Source organism: Hypanus sabinus, chromosome 1, assembly GCF_030144855.1.
Source record: "Hypanus sabinus isolate sHypSab1 chromosome 1, sHypSab1.hap1, whole genome shotgun sequence".
NCBI lineage: Eukaryota > Metazoa > Chordata > Chondrichthyes > Myliobatiformes > Dasyatidae > Hypanus > Hypanus sabinus.
In genome coordinates this window covers 84,236,935-84,258,785 of record NC_082706.1, presented here as the reverse complement: position 1 = coordinate 84,258,785, position 21,851 = coordinate 84,236,935, and positions in this window count along the sequence as shown.

The following is a 21,851-nucleotide window of genomic DNA, read 5'->3' as shown; positions in this document are numbered from 1 at the left end:
TATCTTAGCCTTGAAAATATCTCTGCAATAGAGATTTTCGAAAATTCAGAACAAGCTGAGAGAAAAAAAATTCTTGTCATCTTTGTTTTATACAGAATACTAAGCATTTTATCCTGGAACTCTGTTTAATAATTCTATATCCTCGCATGAAGTACTTCATCCTGTCATCATTTGCTCAGTCTGGAAATGTCAGAATTTAATTTTAGTTCTCCTAAATTCTAATGATTATATGGAGTTTTATGTGAGTTTATTTCTTGCTCTAGAATGATGCAAATTAGCTTGTGTAACTCCAAATCGCCCATTTTTGATTACTATTATTACAAAATTACTATTATACCCTTAATATAACAAATTAATGAAAAACATCAACTGATTTATGAACTTAGTTTGGATTAATCAATGTTAACCATTGTTTTTTAATGAGTTTAAAAACTCAAAGATTCAAATAATAATAATAATACATTTGTACTGTGTATATTAATCAAAATGGCTTCTTTGTTTTGTTAAGAGTAGGAATGCTTCTTTGTATGATAAGTGCTTTCTCTCGCAGTTGTTTAAATTTAGACTTGCTGATATCGGGATTATATTCATTTGTTGACCAATGGGGAATGTTATTTTGTCCTGTGGGTCTGGGAGCAGGGGTTTCACGGTCTTTTCAGGGGAGTTGGAGAGAAGATGCCGAGGAAGGTGGACGTCCGCTGCACTGCTCAGTCGACCACCCGGGTGGTCCCAGGTGCAAGGACATGGAGGTCGGAGGAAAGTGACGAGGGGTCAAATGGTTCAATTGTTGAGCTCCAACAATGTGCACTAAACTGACTGAACTTTGATAAGCTGGCGCCTTTTACTTTATTTCTTTTTCCTTAATATATATTGTATTGCATAGTACTCTTTTAGTTTTAGTAAAATCTGTAAAGTGTATTCCATAATGGTATCTGGTGTGAGTTTGATATGGTGTGTGTGCACGCGCATAAACTTGATTCCCACAGCACCTGTGTGTATGGGAGGTGGAGTTGGTGAGTGGTTGGATCTCCTTTTCTCCTAGACATATACCAGCCTGTTGGGTAGGTGTTACACATCTATTACCAACATATGCATACTGTGTAGATGAGATTTGTCTTCCTATAGACAGTCACATAAATACAGAAAGAAAACCATGGGAACTATTTCAAGAAAAACATTAAACCCCCCAATGCACCAAAAAAAACAAATCATGCAAACAGTAAAAAAAATCATGCAACAAGGAAAAAAAACAAACCGTGGAAACAGCAAAAAAAAAAGCAAAGGAATATACAACACCATCCAACAAATCATCAAAACAGTGCAGACATATTCATGTATGGAAAAAATAAACAAATAATGGTTCATCACATGAAGCAAAATTAGAAAGCGGCTGTGCAAAGAATGTTATTTTTGATTGAGATTTGTAATGCACACAGATTAATATATGGCAAAAGTAGAAGCATTATTCATATTTAGCATTGCTTACACTCGTACTGTGTGAGTTCCAGTAAATGAGAGACTTACAGCTGGTTCTAACAAGGAACAGAGTTTGTGTATTCTCAGAGACACAAGATCGCAAGATTGGCTGTGCCATCAAGGGGGAGGTACAGGAGCCTTAGACCCACACAATGGAGCTCAGGAACAGTTACTACCCATCAACCATCAGGCTCCTGAACCAGTGTTTCAAAGTTTTCAAAGATACATTTAATGTCAGAGAAAAATAACAAATTCTTTTTCTTCGCAACCATCCACACAAACAGAGGAGTGCCCCAAAGAGTGAATGACTGTTAAATGTTAGAACCCCAAAGCCCCCTCCAGCATGTAAGTGACAGCAAGCAATGATTCCTACCAGCAAAAAAAAAGCATCAGCCCCCTCCACCGAGCACTCAAGCATGCAGTAAACTGTCAATAAAGACACAGACTTGCAGTACCACAAAGACTATTCATTCACCTGTAACTTGACATACCACTGGCTCTCTCTTCCCTCATAAGGGAAAAAGGAGTGTCTCTGTTTCACATCGAGAGGGGAGACATATCAAACAACTCGCTGATCTATGATGTTAGAAGTCTGTTGCATCTCTTTTTCTGAGCTCTGTGCCCAAAGAACTCAGGTATCTGGGCACACAGCTGGCAGCCAGCTCGCTGCTTATGATCTTCCATACCCTACAATGTATCAGGTGGCAGCACCAGCCTTGAATCCGCCTGCCTCCAGAGCCATGAAAATCCGGCACCCTGAAGGCATCTAGTCTTCCAGGACGCAGCCTTGGCATATCGAAAACCGGCCGGTCGTGAGGCCCTGAGAGCAGGTCCCATTTCTGCAAAGAACTGAAGTAATTCCAGGTCAGGGTCTTCAAAAGAACCCTGAAAAGGACAAATAGAGATAGTAAAGATGGAAGTAGAGCTGTTTCTGAAAATGCAAGCAAAGGAGTCGCCGTTAAGTGCTATTGTCTCCTAAACTCCACCGCTATTGTGAATGACTAAACACTGAACTGATTCCACAGCCTATGGGCTCACTTTCAAGGATTCTATAACTGATATTCTCAGTATTATTTATTTACATATTATTTATTGTATTTGCACAGTTTGTCTTCTAGTGCACATTGGCTATTTGTTCATCTTTCTATGTTTGTTTTCATTAATTCTGTTGTATTTTTACATCCTACTGTGAATGCCTGCAAGAAACTGAATCTCAGGGAGGGATATGGTGACATGTACTTACAGTACTTTGATAATAAAATTACTTGAACTTTGTACAAATGCTGAAATCAGAAGTAAAAACAAATTGCTGAAGGAACTTAGCGGACTGAGGAACATTCCTGAGGGAACAGGATTTGTCAATGTTTCGAGTTAAGGCCCTGATTTAGGGTTGAAAGTGCAGGGCTAATTTAGCTAGTGTAAAGAGGAGAGGGGGAAGGAATCTTAATCCTTTAGCCTTTCACTTATAACCTGTCTAAATTAAAGAAGAGAAATTACTAATTGCAGGACTCAGCAATATTTATTATAAGGAGACCAGAAAAAGACATGACTGGTCCTCTGGTCAGTTGTGGGGAGGATGGCTGTGGGCCTTGGGATTTGGTGCTGAAAATTCTCGGACCCCTCAAAGAGAGAAAGAAGGTTGATGTATTGTCCAGTCCCTCCAATCTACTCTGAGTCAGGATGGATCCAGTGAATCCTGACTGAATTTTTAAAAAGATATATTTCATTTTAAGATATTTCTTATAAATATTTATTCTATGTTTTACATATTGCACTGCACTGCTGCCCCCAAATGATGAATTTCATGATGTATGTCATAACAAACCAGTTTCTGATGAACCTGACAGATTGTATCACAGCCATATGGAAGCGCCAATGCCCACAAACAGGAAAGCCTGCAGAAATTAATGGATACAGACTGTTCATCACTGGAAAAGCCATCCCAGGCATTGAGCACTTCTACAAGGAAAGTATTATCCACCATCAATGACCCTCACCATCCAGTCCATGATCTCTTCTCACTGCTGCCATCAGGAAGGACATACAGCAGCCTTACGTCCCACACCACCAGGGTCAGGAACAGTTATTAACTTTGCACCATCAGGCTCCTGAAACAGTGTGGGTAACTTCGGTCACCTCAACACTGAACTGATTCCACAAACCTTAGACTCACTTCCAGGAACTCAACAACTCATGTTCTCAGAATTATTTATTTACTTTATTGCGTATTATTATTATTTGTTATTTTTTGTATTTGAACAGTTTGATAATTTTGCACATTGGTTGTTTGACAGTGTCTGGTTGTGTAGACTTTCATTGATTCTGTTGTAGTTCTTTGTTCTACTGTGAATGCCTGCAAGAAAATGAATCTCAAGGTAGCACATGGCTACATATACATACTTAGATAATAAAATTACTTGAATCTTTCTGCATTGAACTTTGATTTTTTAGTCACCTGCTGTTTTAAATTCATTTAGTTTGGTTATGTGTTCTTTCTGTAACAGCACATCCAGATTTTTCCTCACTTATACTGGCCATGTTTCTCTTCACAGTGAATGGAAAACCATCTAGAAATTTCTGCACATAGTTAATGATCCCAAAGGTTCAGTTTGGGGTCATTATGAAAAAATCCACCCTAATGGAACTGTATCAAGAATCTGGATGCCACCTTTTACAGCATCAGAGTAAAATATAACTAAGTTATTAATTTTATTTCTGGAAGAAAAATCAGAAACAGGTTTAAAATCATTGGCATATGTCATGAAGTTTGTTGTTCTGAGGCCACAGTGCATTGAAATGCATAATAGTAAAACATCTAAATTAGAATAAGTATATATGACAAAAATAAATTAAAGTCAAAAAGGGAGGGAAAAATACTGGGGTTGTATTGTCCATTCGGATATCTGATGGTGGAGGGAAAGAAGCTGTTCCTGAAATGTTTAGTGTGTGTCTTCAGGGTCCTGTACCCTCACCATGCTGGTAACAATGAGAAGAGGATATGTCCGGAGTGATGGGGCTCTGCAATGATGGATTTTTCTGTTTGAGGCATCACCTTTTGAAGATATCCTGGAGGCTGGGGAGGCTGGGGCCCATGATGAAGTTGGCAGTTTACAACTTCCTGCAGATTTCTGATCCTGTGCAGTGGCCTTTCCATACCAGGTGGTGATGCAACCAGTTACAATGTCCTCCACAGTACAGTAAATTTGCGAGTGTCTTAGGTAACATAGCAATTCTCTTCAAACTCCTAACGAAATATAGCCAGTGTCATGCCTTCTTTATAATTGTATCAATACTTTGGGCCCAGGATATATCTTCAGCAACATTGACTCCCTGGAACTTCAAACTGCTCACCCTCAATAAGGACTGAAGTGAGTCCTCGCAACTTCCCCTTCCTGAAATTCACAATCAATTCCTTGGTCTTACTGACATTGATTGCAAGGTTGTTGTTGCAACAGCAGTCAACCTCTCTGTGGTGGCAGTCTAGTTTTCTGTGAATCCTCATTCAAACGGATTCAGGCCCCAGATGCTATTTCCAAGAGAAGAATGAATAAATGGGTGGGTAAATCAATTTCTGTGCTGTTTTGACAAATCGGAATAACTGGCTCTAAGTAACTAAAACACAGACATGGAGGCTGGTCATTATTCTTCCTTGTTAAATAAAAGTATGCAGGGAGTTTCTGAGTTGTACATAATTTGAAAACGAAGACAAAAAGTAGTTTTGAACTCCATTGGTTGAAATCAGAATTCTCTTACAGGGTTGTTCATCTGGTAAGTTTGAGTTCTCATTTGCAATGTACACTGAGGTTATGATAGACTTCTGCCAGATTGCTCAGCATTTTCAAAACAAGTTTTCCACTACTTTTTCTCCTTTTTTTTGTGCTGTGTGTCAAAGGAATTCAATGCACAAATAATCACATCTTCCAGACTTGAACCCCTGTGGCTGTGGGAATACCTATAATGTACCTGCCTACCAGAGAGTACATCAAAATAAAACCATGTCTGCTGCTATTATTTTTTTCTTCCTTTATCACAGTAACAGTACAAGAAATATTGAGATAAAGGGATAATTAGATAAAAGTTTTTTTCTTTATTTGTCACGTGTACAACTTTGTAGGAACTGTGATCTCCTAGAAATAATCAATTGTGTGATCTAAGGTGCAAAACTAATTTAATTTTTATGCATGTTATGTGTAATTTTTGCTCATCATGACTATCAGGAAATTACCTGGTGTTAAGTTTGAAACTTATCCAGCCGCAACATGAAATAATAATAAGGATGAAAGGGTGCAGAGAAAATTCACAAGTATATTGCCGGCACCGGGGGACCGGAGTTATAAGGAAAGATGGAACAGATTATGACTTTATTCCTTGGAATGTAGAAGACTTAGGGGAGATTCACTTTAAGGTTTGATGTGCTGTGCATTCAGTGATGCTCTTCTGCACACCACTGTTGTAACACGTGGATTTAAAGTTACTGCCTCCTTCCTGTCAGCTTGAATCAGTCTGGCCTCCCTCATTAACAATGCATTCTCACCCACAGAACTGCTGCTCGCTGGATGGTTTTTGTTTCTTGTGCTACTCTCTGCAAACTCTGGACACCGTTGTACGCAAAAATTATAGGCTGTCAGTGATTTCTGAGATAGTCAAGCACCCAATCTGGCACCTAAGATTATTCCACCGTCAAAGTCATTTCGATCACATTTCGTCCCTATTCTGATGTTTGGTCTAAAGACCAACTTAACCCCCTTGACCGCACTGGCATGCTTTCTGCATTAAGTTGCTGCCACGTGATTGGCATATTAGATATTTGCATTAATGAACGGGTGTGCAGGTGTACCTAATACAGTGGCTTCTGAGTGTATATGGATTTGTCGTAGCCCCATCTTCTGACACATGCAAACTTGGCCGTCTTAAGGTAGCAGACCTGAGGTAAATGACAGCTATTGCATCTGCAGCAAGAATTCTTACTTACACACCAAGAAATGTTGACCTTCTTCCGAGATGTAGCCTTCACCACTATCTTCTGACTATAAGACTACTTTCATGATTGTTTCTGACCACAGAGAAAATACCTTTGCACCTTTTACTGCCACTTCCATTAACACTGCAATTTTACAAGTCAAGTCAAATTCAAGTCTCTTTGTGCTTGATAACTTGAACTCAATCTGCTCATCACTTACAGCCACAGACAAGCCTGCGGCATAGTGCACAGTTTAGAAATTCACCAGATGTGCAATGTCTGGAAAAATCTCCTAATGCATCGATACGGTCACTGATTGTTTTGCTTGACCTTTGGTTTCCAGAACCAGCCTTGTTATTTTCTCCTGTATCAAAGGCAATGGATCAAGATAATCCTCCAATTTCTGCACTACTTCCATGAATTGTTCCTTGTTGACTTTCAGTGGCACGGAGATAAAACAGCATATAATCCATTTCAGAGCCAGGCTCCATCAATACGATAGACTTAAACTTTCTTACAGCACCCGAGTTTTCAATGTGAACTGCCTGTTAATAATACTGACATTCATTTCAAGATTCGAAGTACATTTAGTATCAATGAATGGATAAATTATACACCCTTGTTTATATTTTCCCCCTTTATCCTTTATCCTTCACCCTTTATCTCTGATTATGTGCAGCCACAAAATAAGAAACTTGAAAAGACCCAATAAAAATAATAAATTCCAACACCCAATCTTCAGAGGAAGAGAAAAAAAACATGAATCATGTAAACAATAGAAGCGAGCAACAGCATTCTGAACCAAATTGAGTCCTTACATCTGAATCCCCAGAGCAGCCTGGAGTAGGCCCAAAGCCTTGGTTTCAGCTCATCACATTAGCAGAGAAACCTGCTACAAAGCATGCAGAAATGAAGCACAGTAGCCAGGGCAGTCTCACAGCCTCCGCACGAAATCGGCCCAACCCTCGCCTCCAATTCTGAAGCCATGCCTTTTCAATCTTTCTGAGCCAGCACTTAAGTTGCCCAAACAGCAGATTACGCCTCACATTAGGACCGGGCCCCACCTCAGCGAAACACTCCAGGCCTAAACCATGCAGCCCAGCAATTCGCTTTCAGCCTAGGCTTCGCTGCCCAGCCCAAAGCCGTTCTCGACCTCTCGAAATCGGCATGGCACTTGATCCAACTTCACACCAGGGTTATGTCGATGGGCATTGAAACACCTCTGCCTCATTTTCTCTCTCTCTCGCCCCTTTCTTTACACTCTGCTCCTCTTCCCGTTCTTCCCCCATGTCCCCACTCTCTCTCTCCCACCCCCTCTCTCCCACCCCTTCACTCTATGTCCTCTCTCTCACCTTGCCCTTCTCTCTCTCCTGTCTTTCTGGCACTCTGATAATCCTGCCCATTATAAACCCAGATGCTGTGTTTTTGTTTTATTGATCCAAAATAAAACAAGGTAAAGGTTTGCTAGTATGTTGTGTATTGATGAAAGCTGCTTTTAGAATCATAGCATCATTGAGTCATAGAAAAGTACAGCACAGAAATAGGCCTTCAGGCAATTCAGTCTGTGCTGATCTATTAACCCTGCTGACTCCCATCGGCCTGCACAGGAACTATAGTCCTCCATACCCCTACCATCCATGTACCTATCCAAACTTCTCTTAAATGCTGAAATCGAGCTCGCATGCACCACTTGTGCTGGCAGCTCATTCCACACTCTCACGACCCTCTGAATGAAGAAGTTTCCCCTCATGTTCTGCTTCAACTTTTCACCTTCTGCCCTTAACCTATGACCTCTAGTTGTAGCCCCACTCAATCTCAGTGGCCAAATCCTGCTTTTGCCCCTCATAATTTTGTATACCTCTATCAAACCTCCCCTCCTTTTTAACGTCCTGTCCTCAAGACCATCAATTACTGACTCTCCACAGGTCCATTGAAAACTTCTCTGAAAACCTACCTTTCATATTCCAGCTCCCATTGGCAATGGCTGCTCTGAATATTTTTGGCAACTGTTGCAATGTATTGAGAGATAGTCCGCGAGCCAATACTGCAGAGCTGGCTTATATTACCTTGGTAAGCTCTGGGAGAAAGCAGCAGCTTTAAAGCAGGCATTAACACTTTGTTGAGGACTGGTAACAACTGTCACAGCACTTAGATCATTTACATATATATATAATGCAAATATGCCTTAATTGCTGATTACAGAATTACAGATAATTCATGAGAATAGGGGTCAGTGATGACAATTGGATTGAGCATTTTTCTGGAATATATTAAAATTTTGGTATTTGTTGTAAGAACTCAAGATGATCCATGTCCTAAGGAATGTGAGGGCTTTGAATGCTTTCCCACTGGCCTGTGAATAGGGGATAATTATTCAAAGGTGAAGGAGGGGAGAAAGGTCTGGCTCGGAGATGCAAACATGCACAAGTAACTTATAGGTTGATGCCTTGTCAAGAGGCAATTCTGGAATAATTAAGAAGCTCCAAAAAGTATTGAGATTATCAAGAATATCGATACAGTCATTGAGATAAGGCATCATCAGGTCATGATCCTCCTTGATAAATAGATATTAGAAAACAAGAGTTAAAATGCATCTGTACTGAGCCAAATTTCCAATTTACCAGTACCTGAGGGAATTGTGAGAGAATTCTACGCCTTGACAGGCTTCCCCAAAGATCTGCTGTCCACGGAATTACTTAGTTCATGAGAGAATTACAAACGGAGTTCCCATGATCAATGCAAGCTACCCATACAGGTCATCTAATTCATTGATATTCCAGGTACTCTTACCACCATGAAAGTCCAAGGGTGGCAGATGCATTAAATCCTTTAGATCCCATTCAAGGGAGGAATGATCTTACAATGAGAGATTTGTGCAATCTTGACAAGGATAAGAACATAATAAAAACATAAGGAAGTGGAGAAGTATAGGCTAAAAGTTCCTTTCTCCTTGCCCAGCATTTCTATAAGATAATGGCTGATATATCCTTGGTCTCAACATCATGCTCCTGTGCAATTATGTGTCCCCATTTATCGTAAGCACCATGGTAGTAAAGTGGTTAGCATAGCACTGTTACAGCTCTGGGTGTTGGCGCTTGGAATTCAATCCCAGGATCCACTGTAAGAAGTTTTTATTCCCTCCCTGGGGTTTCTTTGGGAACTCCAGTTTTCTCCCCAGTCCAAAGACGTACAGCTTAGTAGGTTAGTTGGTTTTTGTAAATTGTCTCAGGATTAAGCTAAGGTTAAATTGGAGATTGCTAGGTGGTGCAGTTAAAATGGATGGAACTGCCTATTTCCCGTTGTATCTCTAAATAAAATAGTAAGCATTTGTCAGTCTGTTTCCTGAATACTGTATATTCAGTAACTTCACCTCCACATTTCACTGAGCTACTTAACTCCAGGGTTTTGTGGCCTTATGTAAAATGCTTGTCTTGAATGGCCAGCCTTTTATTGTAGAACTATGCTCATTGGTTCTCCATACACCTCATAGGGAATACATTCACACAGTATTCATTGGATTAACCATGTTCAAAACTTTGTTTCAAAAACATCACCACATATTCTACTAAATTCCCATGATATCTTAGCAAGCTGTCCTACAGTTGAGGGACATCTACACAACGTCCATGAGTCAACTTCTGTCCCTGACCATTTCTTATCTCCACCCCAACTTATTCTACATCTTGAGCTTCTGAGCCAATATTATTCTTCTCCACTGTGGTGATTACTTCAGTGCCTTCCCTTTTCTGTCTTTCCTTCCAAATTATCAAATACCCATGTGAATACCGAATTCCCAACACATTTTTTAATACATTTATTCAATAGATATGAGGTATGCAGTCTGAGCCAGCATTTAATTGTTTATCCAGACTTGCTGTTGAGAAGGTGATGGTGAGCTGTCTTCTTGAACTGCTGCAGTTCTTGAGATGAAAGTATACACACCATATTGGCAGTGAGAGAATTCCAGGAGTTGGGCCTGATGATGCTGAAGGAACAGTTCAGTGAATGGCTCAGGGGGGAGCTTCCAGCCAGCAGTATTGCCACACTGTTGCTGCCTTAGCTGCTGAGGTTGCTGAGCTGGAAGGTGCTTTCTCAGGATTATTCACAAGTTGCTGCAGTGCATCTTATAGTCGGTATAAAACATTGCCACTGTCCATTGGTGGTGAAGTGAGTGAATGGTTGTGAATTGGTGCTTATCAAATGAGTTATGTCCTTTATGGTGCTGTTGAAGAGAAATTCAATCAAACATTTTTAACATCATCTCTACGAGACTGCACAAAGAAGAAGATATTGAACTTGTCATAAATAAGAAAGCTAATGATTTGATAATGCTTCAAATTGGGGTTGCCAATTTTAGACTATAAGACTATAAGACATAGGAGCGGAATTAGGCCATTTGGCCCATTGAATCTGCTCTGCCATCCAATCATGGCTGTTTGCCTCCTCCTCAACCCCTTTCCCGGCCTTCTCCCTGTAAACTTTGGTGCCATTTCCAATCAAAAACCTATCAATCTCTGCCTTAACTACTCCCAACGACCTGGCCTCCACAGCTGCATGTGGCAACAAATTCCACAGATTCACCACCCTCTGGAGAAAGAAATTTCTTTGTATCTCTGTTTTGAATGGCCGTCTTTCTATTCTGAGGTTGTGCCCTTTTGTCCTAGACTCACCCACCATGGGAGATACCTTTCCACATCTATTCTGTCTAGGCCTTTCAACATTCGAAAGGTTTCAATGAGATCCTCCCTCATCCTTCTAAATTCCAGCGAGTACAGACCCAGAGCCATCAAATATTTCTCGTATGATAACACTTTCATTCCTAGAATCACCCTTGTGAACCTCATCTGGACCATCCCCAATGCCAGCACATCTTTTCTGATATGACAAACACAAAACTGTACACAATGCACAAGCTGTGGACTCACCAGTGCTTTATAAAACCTTAGCATCACATCTCTGCTCTTGTATTCTAGACCTCTTGAAATGAATGCTAACATTGCAATTGCCTTCCTCACCACCAACTCAACCCACAAGTTAACCTTCAGGATGTTCTGCACAAGGCCTCCCAAGTCCCTTTACATCTCAGATTTTGGATTTTCTCACAGTTTAGAAAATATTCCACTCATTTATTTCTAATTCCAAGGTGCATGACCATGCATTTTTCAACATTGTATTTCATTTGCCACTTTCTTGCCCATTCTCCTAATCTGTCTAAGTCCTTCTGCATCCTACCTGATTCCTCAACACTACTTGCCCCTCCACCAATCTTCATATTATCTGCAAACTTGGTGACAAAGTCATCTTTTTCACTATCTAATTTTTTTTAAATACAGCATAAAAAGGAATGGTCCCAACATTGACCCCTGTAGAACTGGCAACCGACCAGATAAGGATCCTTTTATTCCCACTCACTGCCTTCTTCCATTCAGCCAATGCTGTAACCATCTTAGTAACTTTCCTGTGACACCACAGGCTCTTAACTTGGAAAGCAACCTCATTTGCGGCACCTTGTCAAAGGCCTTCTGACAGTCCAAATATACAACATCCACTGCATCCCCTTTATCCATCCTGCTTGTAATCTCCTCAAAGAATTCCTACAGGTTCGTCAGGCAAGAAGCCATGCTGACTTTGTACTATCTTGTCCTGGGTTACCAAGTACTCTAGATTTCATCATTTTCCCTTCTAATGATTCTTCTAGTTGCTCTCAGTAGGTTTCTGAAAACTTCCCAATCCTCTATCTTCAAACTAATTTTTGCTTTGTTGTATGCCCTTTCTTTTGTTTTTACATTAGCTTTGACTTCCCTTATCAGCCATGGTTGTACTATTTTACCATTTGAGTATTTCTTCATTTTTGGAATACACATGTCCTGAACCTTCCTCATTTTTCCCAGAAACACACTCCGTTGCTGCTCTGCAGACATCCCTGCTAATAGCTCCTTCCAATTTACTTAGACCAACTCCTCTCTCATACCACGGTAATTTCCCTTACTCCACTGAAATACTGCTACTTCAGACTTTACTTTCTTCCTACCAGATTTCAAGTTGAACTCAATCATATTGTGATTACTGGTTCCTAAGGGCTCTTTCACCTTAAGCTCCCTAATCGCCTCTGGTTCATTTTATACCACCCAATCCAGTATAGCTGATCCCATAGTAGGCTCAATGACAATCTGCTCTAAAATTCCATCTCATAGGCAGTCAACAAACTCACTCTCCTGAGATCCATTACCAACCTGATTTTCACATTTGACCTGCATGTTAAAACCTCCCATGATTATCATAACATTGCACTTTTGACACACTTTTTCTATTTCATGACGTCGTTGTTGTTCATCCTTCAGAGTCGAAGACGACCATGACTTCTGTCAGGTGGAGGGTTTGTGACTGTGGGTCCGGAGGTGACTGGTGAGGCCAATCCTGGCCCTGAAAGCTCGCCCACATGTGGGACACATAATGGTAGGTGCTGCAGTGGAAGTGGTGGTAGCTTGAGCCTTGCGCGAGGCATGTTTCCTCTGAGCCTCTGCGGTGCGTCTGATTTTTGCTGCATATGCTCCTTTAGTGGTCCTGCTCCACCAGGTTGGGTGGTCCAGAGCAAGTGATTCCCAGCTACTGGGATTGATGTTGAGGTCTTTGACGGACACTTTGAGACAGTCTTTGAAACGTTTCTTCTGCCCTCCAACTGAGTGCTTGCCCAGGCTTAGCTCTCCATACATTTCTTGATGTAACCTGTGGTCCACCTCCCAGCCACTGTTGTGAGGCCTATATGTAACTGCCATCAACGTCCTTTTACCCTTGCAGTTTCTTAACTCATCCCACAAGGACTCAACATCTTCCAATCCTATGTCACATCTTTCTACTGATTTGATGCCATTCTTCACTAGGAGAGCCATGCGATCCCCTTTGCCTACCTTCCTATCCCTCCAATACAACATATTATCTTGGGTATTCAGCTCCCAACTACAACTATCTCTCAGCCACGATTCAGTGACATCATATGTGACAATCTGTAATAGTGCAACAAGATCACCCACCTTATTTCTTATACTCTGCGCATTGAGATACAACACCTTGAGTATCGTATTTGCTACCCTTTTTGATTTTGCATCCCTAATGTACTGACATTTTTCCTGTTGGCTGCAACTATGTCCCATCACCTGCCTGCCATTCCTGACAGTCTGACTGTATGTTATCTTTAATTTTTTACCATCCATCTTATCCTGAGTCCCATCACTCTGGTTCCCATTCCCCTGTCAGATTAGTTTGAACTCTCCCCAACAGCTCTAACAAACCAGCCCATGAGAATACTGGTCCCCCTCGGCTTTTAGGTGCAACTTGGCCCTTTTGAACAGGTCATACCTCCCCCAGAAAAGATCTCAATGTACCAAGAATCTGAAGCCCTGCCCCCTGCACCAGCTTCTGAGCCACACATTTACCTTCCAGATCATCCTGCATCTTCTCTCACTGGCATCTGCACAGGCAGCAGTCCAGAAATTACTACTCAGGAGCTCCTGCTTCTCAGCTTTCTACCTAGCTCTCTAAATTCTCTTTTCAGGACCTCTTTGCTTTTCCTTCCTATGTCCTTGGTATCAATATGTAACAAGACATCTGGCTGCTCCCCCTCCCTCTCCGAAATGTTGTGAATGCGATGCAAGGCATCCCTGACCCTGGCACCCGGGAGGCAACCCACTATCTGGGTCTCCCGTCACGTCCAAAGGATCTCCTGTCTAATCCCCTGACTGTTGAATCCCCTATCACTACCATTCCCTGCTTCTCTCTTTCCCTTCTGCACCACAAACCCATGCTTAGTGCCTTTTAATGCTTTTAATGGTGTCTTGTAAATAATTTTGCCAACTAGTCCATCCAGTAAAGTAATTTAAGGTGATTGTGGTGAAGCATAGGGGCGGATGTCAGAGGTACGCATTTTGACACAGAGTTACGAGTGCATGGAATACCCTGACAGGCTGACTATAGAGGCAGATCTGTTACAACATTTAAGAGACTCTTAGATAGGTAAATGAATGATAGAAAAATGGAAAGCTATGTGGAAGGGAAGGGTTAGATTAAACTTCGAGTAGGTTAAAAGATCAGCACAACATTGTGGGCTGAAGGGCCTCTACTGTGCTGTAATGTTCAGTGTTCTATGTTCTTGAGTGACATTGGACTAGGTGACAATAGCCTCACTGGGACAGAGACAAATGCAGATTCAGAGTACCAATACAAATCAATGTACATGGCACTAAACAAGCTTAATTCCATGGAACAAACATACAGCAATAACACCAAGATATTGGTTTTAATTCAAACAATGAGATTTAAACTTGACTTGGGAGCTATATGCAATATCTGCAAGCCGTGAATCTGAAGATGGTTTGATTGAAACAAACAAAAATGCATTGAAAATCTGCAATAAAGTTACACTGAAACTGACTGGGGTTCTTTACTGAAGGAGGTGAATCCAAAGCACCAAGTGACCTTAAAACATGGAAACTGCTACACCAATACAAAAGAGGTGCCACCACTAAGAGCTAAAGACACAGTGAGGAAACATAAGCCTAACACCTTACATAGACCGCTGTCCTCATGACCATGCCCCAGATATACTCTAATGATGTAGTGGCAGAGCAATGGGTCCCAGGTGACTAGACGACCAGGTGATCTCTCAGGTAGATCAATAATGAGGGTTGTTTGATTGATGCAGATGTGGAGATAAAAGAGCATCTACTACTAACCCTGCAGACCAGTCACACTATAGTTCAGCAGTTGACCATCATCTCACGTCTCTAGAAGTTTTCCTTCAAAGTAAATTTCACAAATGCTGGACAGCTTTTTAAAAAATTTTATTCGCCTTTGTTCCCTTTTCATAATTAAAGAAAGGTTATAACATGTGTGGCTTACGTATTCGTTGTATTCCCTTTTAAGAACATTGTATGCAAACAATATATAACAAATAGTTAATTTATATTTCGCTGCTATTGGAGTTGTTATGTTTTGTAACTCAAAAACATTAAACTAATTCAAAGTAAGACATGGGAGTCCGGGAATGTGAGTCTTCACTTTAAGTGAGGCGCACATGTATCACGTGGTAGTGTGATGTCATATGCAGTTCACATTTTTAACATATTACCACAATGAATTATATGAACAATGAATCTTAACCAAACAATATTTTTACAAGATTACTCAAATATTACTGAGATAGTAAATACACAACACTCCTCTCTGCTTTGTTATAAACTCCAACGCAACACAGAATCATCTCAACTATACACACAGTATACTACTAAATATAGACATCCACAGCTTAGTAAATTGTAAATTGTCTCACTCAAAAGATTGAATTGCTGTGCAGGAATTGGTACCCTTGTGGGGTAACGACTTTCCTGACAAGGGGATTACTCTGCTAAGCAAGCTTAGGTTCTCAGGCCTCCTCTGTGGTGGTCATAGCAGCTGATTCTGACACCGCAGGAAGTTGTTCTGACAGCTCTAGACACTTTTCTTCTTCCTTTTTCTTCTTCTAGTTCGCGCATCTTGATCTTAGGAAGGTGCATTGAGTTCACTTGGATTATTCTCTTATTGCTCCCTTTACGATCTGATCCTTCCTCCTGGTTTCCCCATCCACAACATAATCTGATGAATCATCTGTTTTTGTATCTCTATTGACTCCTTTCTTTTTGACTTTCCATTCATCCAGCTGGGCGTTGGTTTATACATCTACATTTACAAGCATCCTTTTGTCTCCCACTTGAAGTTCTTGCAATAACCTTAATGCACACAGACTACATTCTAGCTCTTTATACTCAAAAAAAGCTGAACCTTTGCAACTTTATTGAAACTCCTTGAACTTCTCTTCCAGCTTAAAACCAATCCAGCAAGTAGTTGCCTGATTAACATATCAGAAGATTTCTCAGATATGTTACCTACAAAAACTGTTGTAGTCAAACCACTGCTTTCACCACTTTCACGATTCCTCTGAGCAGCATGTTCCTTCCTCGATCCAATATGCTTTCCAGCCAGAGGCGCAGAGGTTGGCATCATCAGCTGTTTGCCCCTTGTTGGCCTAGGTTCATGGTGCAGAGCATGGAGACAGTTTTGGCATCATCCAGTGCTTTTCTTAATTTGCTTTCAGCTGGCTTCTTTGCAGGGGATGTGGCATCAAAATGGTGGATGGATCTTCAAGCAAGTTGTAGTTGTCTCAGCCAATCACGCCCCCACAATGATGGCCCTTCTGTTTTTACCACATACAAGTTGAATGAGGCTCGTTGATTGTTGTATTTCACTTTTATTGTTATTCACACATGATTTAACTTTCCTCCAGCTCAAGATCTTAATTGAATATCTCCAGCCTTCAGTTTGGCATCTTTGAAATGCCATTCAAACTCATTTTGTTAAATGACTGAAACAGCCAAACCAGTGTCCAATTATATTTCAATTAATTTATCTTCACTTCTGCTGTAAAGCATATTGGTTGTCTATTGTTAGTTTTCACATTGTTACTTTTAGTGCTATGCAGTACTGTGTCACTCTTATTTTCATTTGTCCGACATACTCTATGTATGTGTCCTATTTTGTTGCATTTTATACAACTTTGCCTTTAAATTTGCATTGGCTGGTGTATGTGAGCCCTTGCCACAACAGTAACACAATTTGTTTGGCCAGGCCAGTTTCTGTTCAGATGATGCAATTTGGTTCATGCTCACTTTTATTCCTGACTGCAACTCAATTGTGTCTCTGGTTGGTGTTTCCATTGATACAACTATTTCAACTCCTCTTTTAAATATAAGTTGCACCTCAGTTAGGAGCCATTTTTGAATGTTTTCTTGTTAGATTCCACACACTAAGCAATCTCTCAGTGCATTATTAAGCCCATTACAGAGATGACAATGCTCAGTCTTTTCAATTCTGCCATGTAGACTGTAATGGCTTTGTTGCTAAATATTCCTGTTCACTTTCACAAGATCAGCAAAGGTCATTTTGCATGGTTTGGTTGGAGTAGTTAAATTTCAAAGCAAAACCATATGCCTTCAAGTCCAATGCACTCAGTAAATTTGGTACTTGTTTCTCATTGGCTATTTCATTTGCTTCAAAATCCTGTTCAATTTGCACAGTATATAAAATCCAGTTATCTGCTGAGTAATCAAAAGCATCTATATTTCCAATGTAGCCAGTCATTTTGCTTTGTTAAAATGATTATTATCACTTAATACTCACAGTTTATAAACCCACAAATTCTCTCGTTTGCTGTCTTTTTATAACTCAACTGTCTGCACATACCAGGCTGTTTTTCACTCACTGTTTCTCACTGTGCTTTTCTTTGAACTTGAACATCTCACTGCGTTTCAATAGATCGGTAGCTTCAGATTCATTTTAAAATATTTTGTCACCACTGTTATGTTTTGTAACTTCAAAATATTAAATTAATTCAAAAGAAGACACAGGAGTCTGGGAATATGAGTCCAACTTCATGATTTTACTTTTGCGTGTACAAACATCGGGTGGTAGGGTAGTGACATATTCAATTCACATATTTTTATATATAACCATTATGTAAAGTATTATATAAATTATGTAAGCAACAAAGAATGCTTAACCAAACAATATATTTACAAGATCACTCAAATAGTACTGAAACATTAAATACACAACAGAAATAACAAAAGAGATGGTCAGAAATAAGAAGGAATGTGTCAGGCCTGCACCTCCTAGTCTCCACCTAGCTAACATGAGTCACTTACCACTCATTTCCAACTCAGCACCTGCAGCCTATTTAAGCCCAACTCTCAGCCACAGTCCTTTGTTCACACATCGAACCAGCCAACCTCAACCAGTTGCTCCTAGCCTCTAGTTACTATCTTGTCTTGTGTATTCTCAGTTATCTGTCTGGTCTTGTTTTGAGTCTCCTCATGGTTTGTTATTTTGCAGTTTATTAGTGAAATATCGCTTACTGCTAGATCATCTCCACTCGGTCAAGTCTACATATCCCAATAGGATGAGTGAGCCAATGATTGACCCAGCTGAGTACACTTACCTGAAGAAAGTTGTCAGTTGGCAAGGGCATGAGATTCTGAAGCAGCAGAGAACCATTGATCATCCGTTCATCACTCTCAGTCAACTCTCCATCTCGATACAGCAACCTGACACCAGTCAACCTGCTCCCTTGGATCCCCAGATTCCAGTGCCCAAACGCTGCAACTTCTTGTCCCAGTGCAGCTTACTCTTCAAGCTCCAGCTATCTCTATATTCTGTGTTATGAAGCTTGTTAACTCTACGCTCATGAGTTACTTTTCCTGGTTACCTGGAACTCTGCTGATTTGGAGAGCCACCTGCTGGAGAGTCTGCCTACAACCTCAGCTGAAATCACCCCCCATAAATCTGTGGAGACAGAGGAACTCTCGACCTTACCAAACTTCCACAGGAATACCACAACATAGCCATCACTTTCAGTGAAAAGGAAGGCAGTACCCTGTTTTTTTACAGGCCACACTACTGCTTGATCAACCTCCACCCAAGCACCACTCCTCCTCTAAATCATCTGTCTCTCTCTCCCCTCCTGAGACCCCAAGCCATGAATGACTAATATTGGCAAAACATGGCAGCACGATTTCATTCCCAGTCTCCAGCAGGGGCAGGAATCTTCTTTGACAAAATTTTCAACAACTATTGTGGACTCAACAAAATCACAATTAAGAACTGCAACACCTTACCCTGGATGGATAGTGCATCGAAAACACTCTATGGGGACCAAAACTTCACCAAACTAGATCTATGGATGCATACAACCTGGCCCACATCTACCAGGGCAATGAATGAAAGATGCCATTCATAATACCCACTGGCTGCTACAAAGTACTTTGTGATGCCCTTTGGATATTCCAATTGTCCAGCCATTTTCCAAGTCTCATCCATGAGATCCTTTGTGACATACTACATAGATATGTATTTGACCACATCAATGACATCTTCATTGGTTAGAAAAATGCTATTTCCCACCCCAGTCATTTCCTTCCTGGGTAATGGCCATTCACCCTGAGGCATAGCTATGGACCCAGAAAAAGTTCACCTCATCTTTGAATGGCCCCGTCTGTGCTCCCTCAAACAGCTGCAGCACTTCATGGACTTCTCAAAGATTCAAAGTACTTTTTTTTAACCAAAGTACAACCCTGAGAGTTATCGTCCCACAGACAGCCACAAAACAAAGAAAATCATGGAATTGGCCCAAGGAATAATCATCAAACCCCCACCCCCCTCGTCATGCACTCACAAAACAGAAGAAAAAAACAAATCATGCAAACGGGAACTAAAAAGAGCGCAGAAAGCACAGAATATAAAACACATAATGGAAAGAGCGCAGGCATATTCAGTTCAGCTCAGTGTCCGTTATCTGTAGGCTGCCCCGACCCGATCAAGAACACCCAAAATAACAGCAAGAAAAAACTTCTAACACATACCACCAGGAAGGACAGCCAAATCATTGTTCCTCTCACCTCCCTACCAAATTACCAATCTCATAGACAACCTGGTCTGCTGCAGTGGGCCATGCTGTTGAGGAGCTCAAGAGATGCTTCACCACCAATCCCATTCTATGTGATCCATACCCCTCCAGAACATCTGTACTAGAGGTGGACACATCTGATGTGAGCACTGGGGACATCCACCCCCACAGAGAACCAGTCAGAAAGACCTACCCTTGCTCTCATCCAACTGCAACTCTACACAGTGCTTTTATGGATTAGAAGAGCAGGGAGCTAATTAAAATGGGCTGTGAATGAATGGAGGCATTGGCTGATCAAAAGTTCCAAGCCCTTCCTGATCTGGACTCACCACCAGAACCTGGTATCCATTCAACAGACCCGCTAACTCAGTCCACTTCAGTCTCGCTATGTCATCTTCAATGAGCAAATCAACTGCAGCATCTCCTATCATCCCAGCTGCAGAACACTGAGATGGACACCCTGTCACAGAGGTTTGACCCAGCTGAAATGGAGATTAACCCTTAACCTATCATTCCATCTTCACAGATCCTTACCCAGTCATCTTGATTCTCGAGAACTAGATCTGCCAGGACCTACATTGTGAACCTGGTCCTGCCCACACACCTGATAACTGCATATGAGGCACTCCAGTGGGATGGTTCCTTAGACCACTCTGGCCACCTAGGGGTATGACAGCCAGTTCTGGTGGCCAACCATGATCACAGACGTACATCAGTTCACCACTGCCTGTCCTCAATGTGCCCAGATTCATTCCTCCAATGAGTGGCCCTCTGGGCTCCTGCAGCCCTTACTGGAACCTTGATCCCACGTTGTCATGGATTTGCCACCTTCCAATGGGGTCACATTGATCATGTAAGTGATGGACTGGTTCTCCAAAGCAGCCCAATTCATTGCCCTCCACAAACTCCAGTCAGCTGCTGAGATCTAATTCTCCAACATGTAGTTTGCCTCCATGATTTCCTTTGGGACATTGCATCGGACCAGGGCACACAATTTGTCTCTTGCTTCTAACAAGTCCTCTGCACTTCAGTGAGTTTGTCCACTGGGGATCATTGGCAGACTAATGATCAATCAGAAAGAGCAAATTAGCAAGTGGAGGAGTTTCTGCAATGCTTCAGCACCTCCAATCCTTCCACGTGGAAGAAGTATCTGCTCTGGGTCAAATTGTCTCACAATCTACACACCTCCTCTGCTATGACCCTTTTGAAGTGCTTCATGCTTAATCCTTGTTCCCTGTGCGGAGGAGCCAGCGTTGGATATCCTGTCTGCCAGGGACCTGATTTGCCAGAATGTTTGGAAGAGGGCATGGAGAGACATCCTAGCTGCCAACTGAAACTACTGCCACAAGGCTAAACACATGTCCAGCTGTCCACCTATGATCTGACCCTGTGTATTGAGTCTGACAAGCTCTCGTCCCGGTTCATTGGTCCCTTGAAGATTACCCATCACATCAACCCAGTCAATTATCATTTTCAGCTGTCACTGCCCATCAGGATTAGACCTACCTTCCACATGTCTTGCCTAAAGCCCATTGTCCATGGATTGCTCAACTCTCCTGAACCTATACCTCCAGAGCAAGAGTATGGAAGCTTGTCGAGTGCATTCAGTTCACTGGTTGGTGGAGTCAAGCCATCATGGATTGGCTTGCAGTTCCTCATCATCTGGGAGCTTGGCCTTGAATAGGGATCTTGAGCGCCATCGAGTTTCATCTTAGATCCATCGTTCATTGAGGAGCTCCACCGGAGCCACCCAAATTGTACTGGGCTGTCTGGTGCTGGCCATAGTGGGCTGGTTTCTATCAGGCCTGCACACACAGTCTCCAACCAGCTAACAGGAGTCACCTGCCAATTCATCACCTGCAGCCTATTTAAACCCAACTCTCATCCCCAATACTTTGTTCACCCATCAAACATCAACCAATTGTT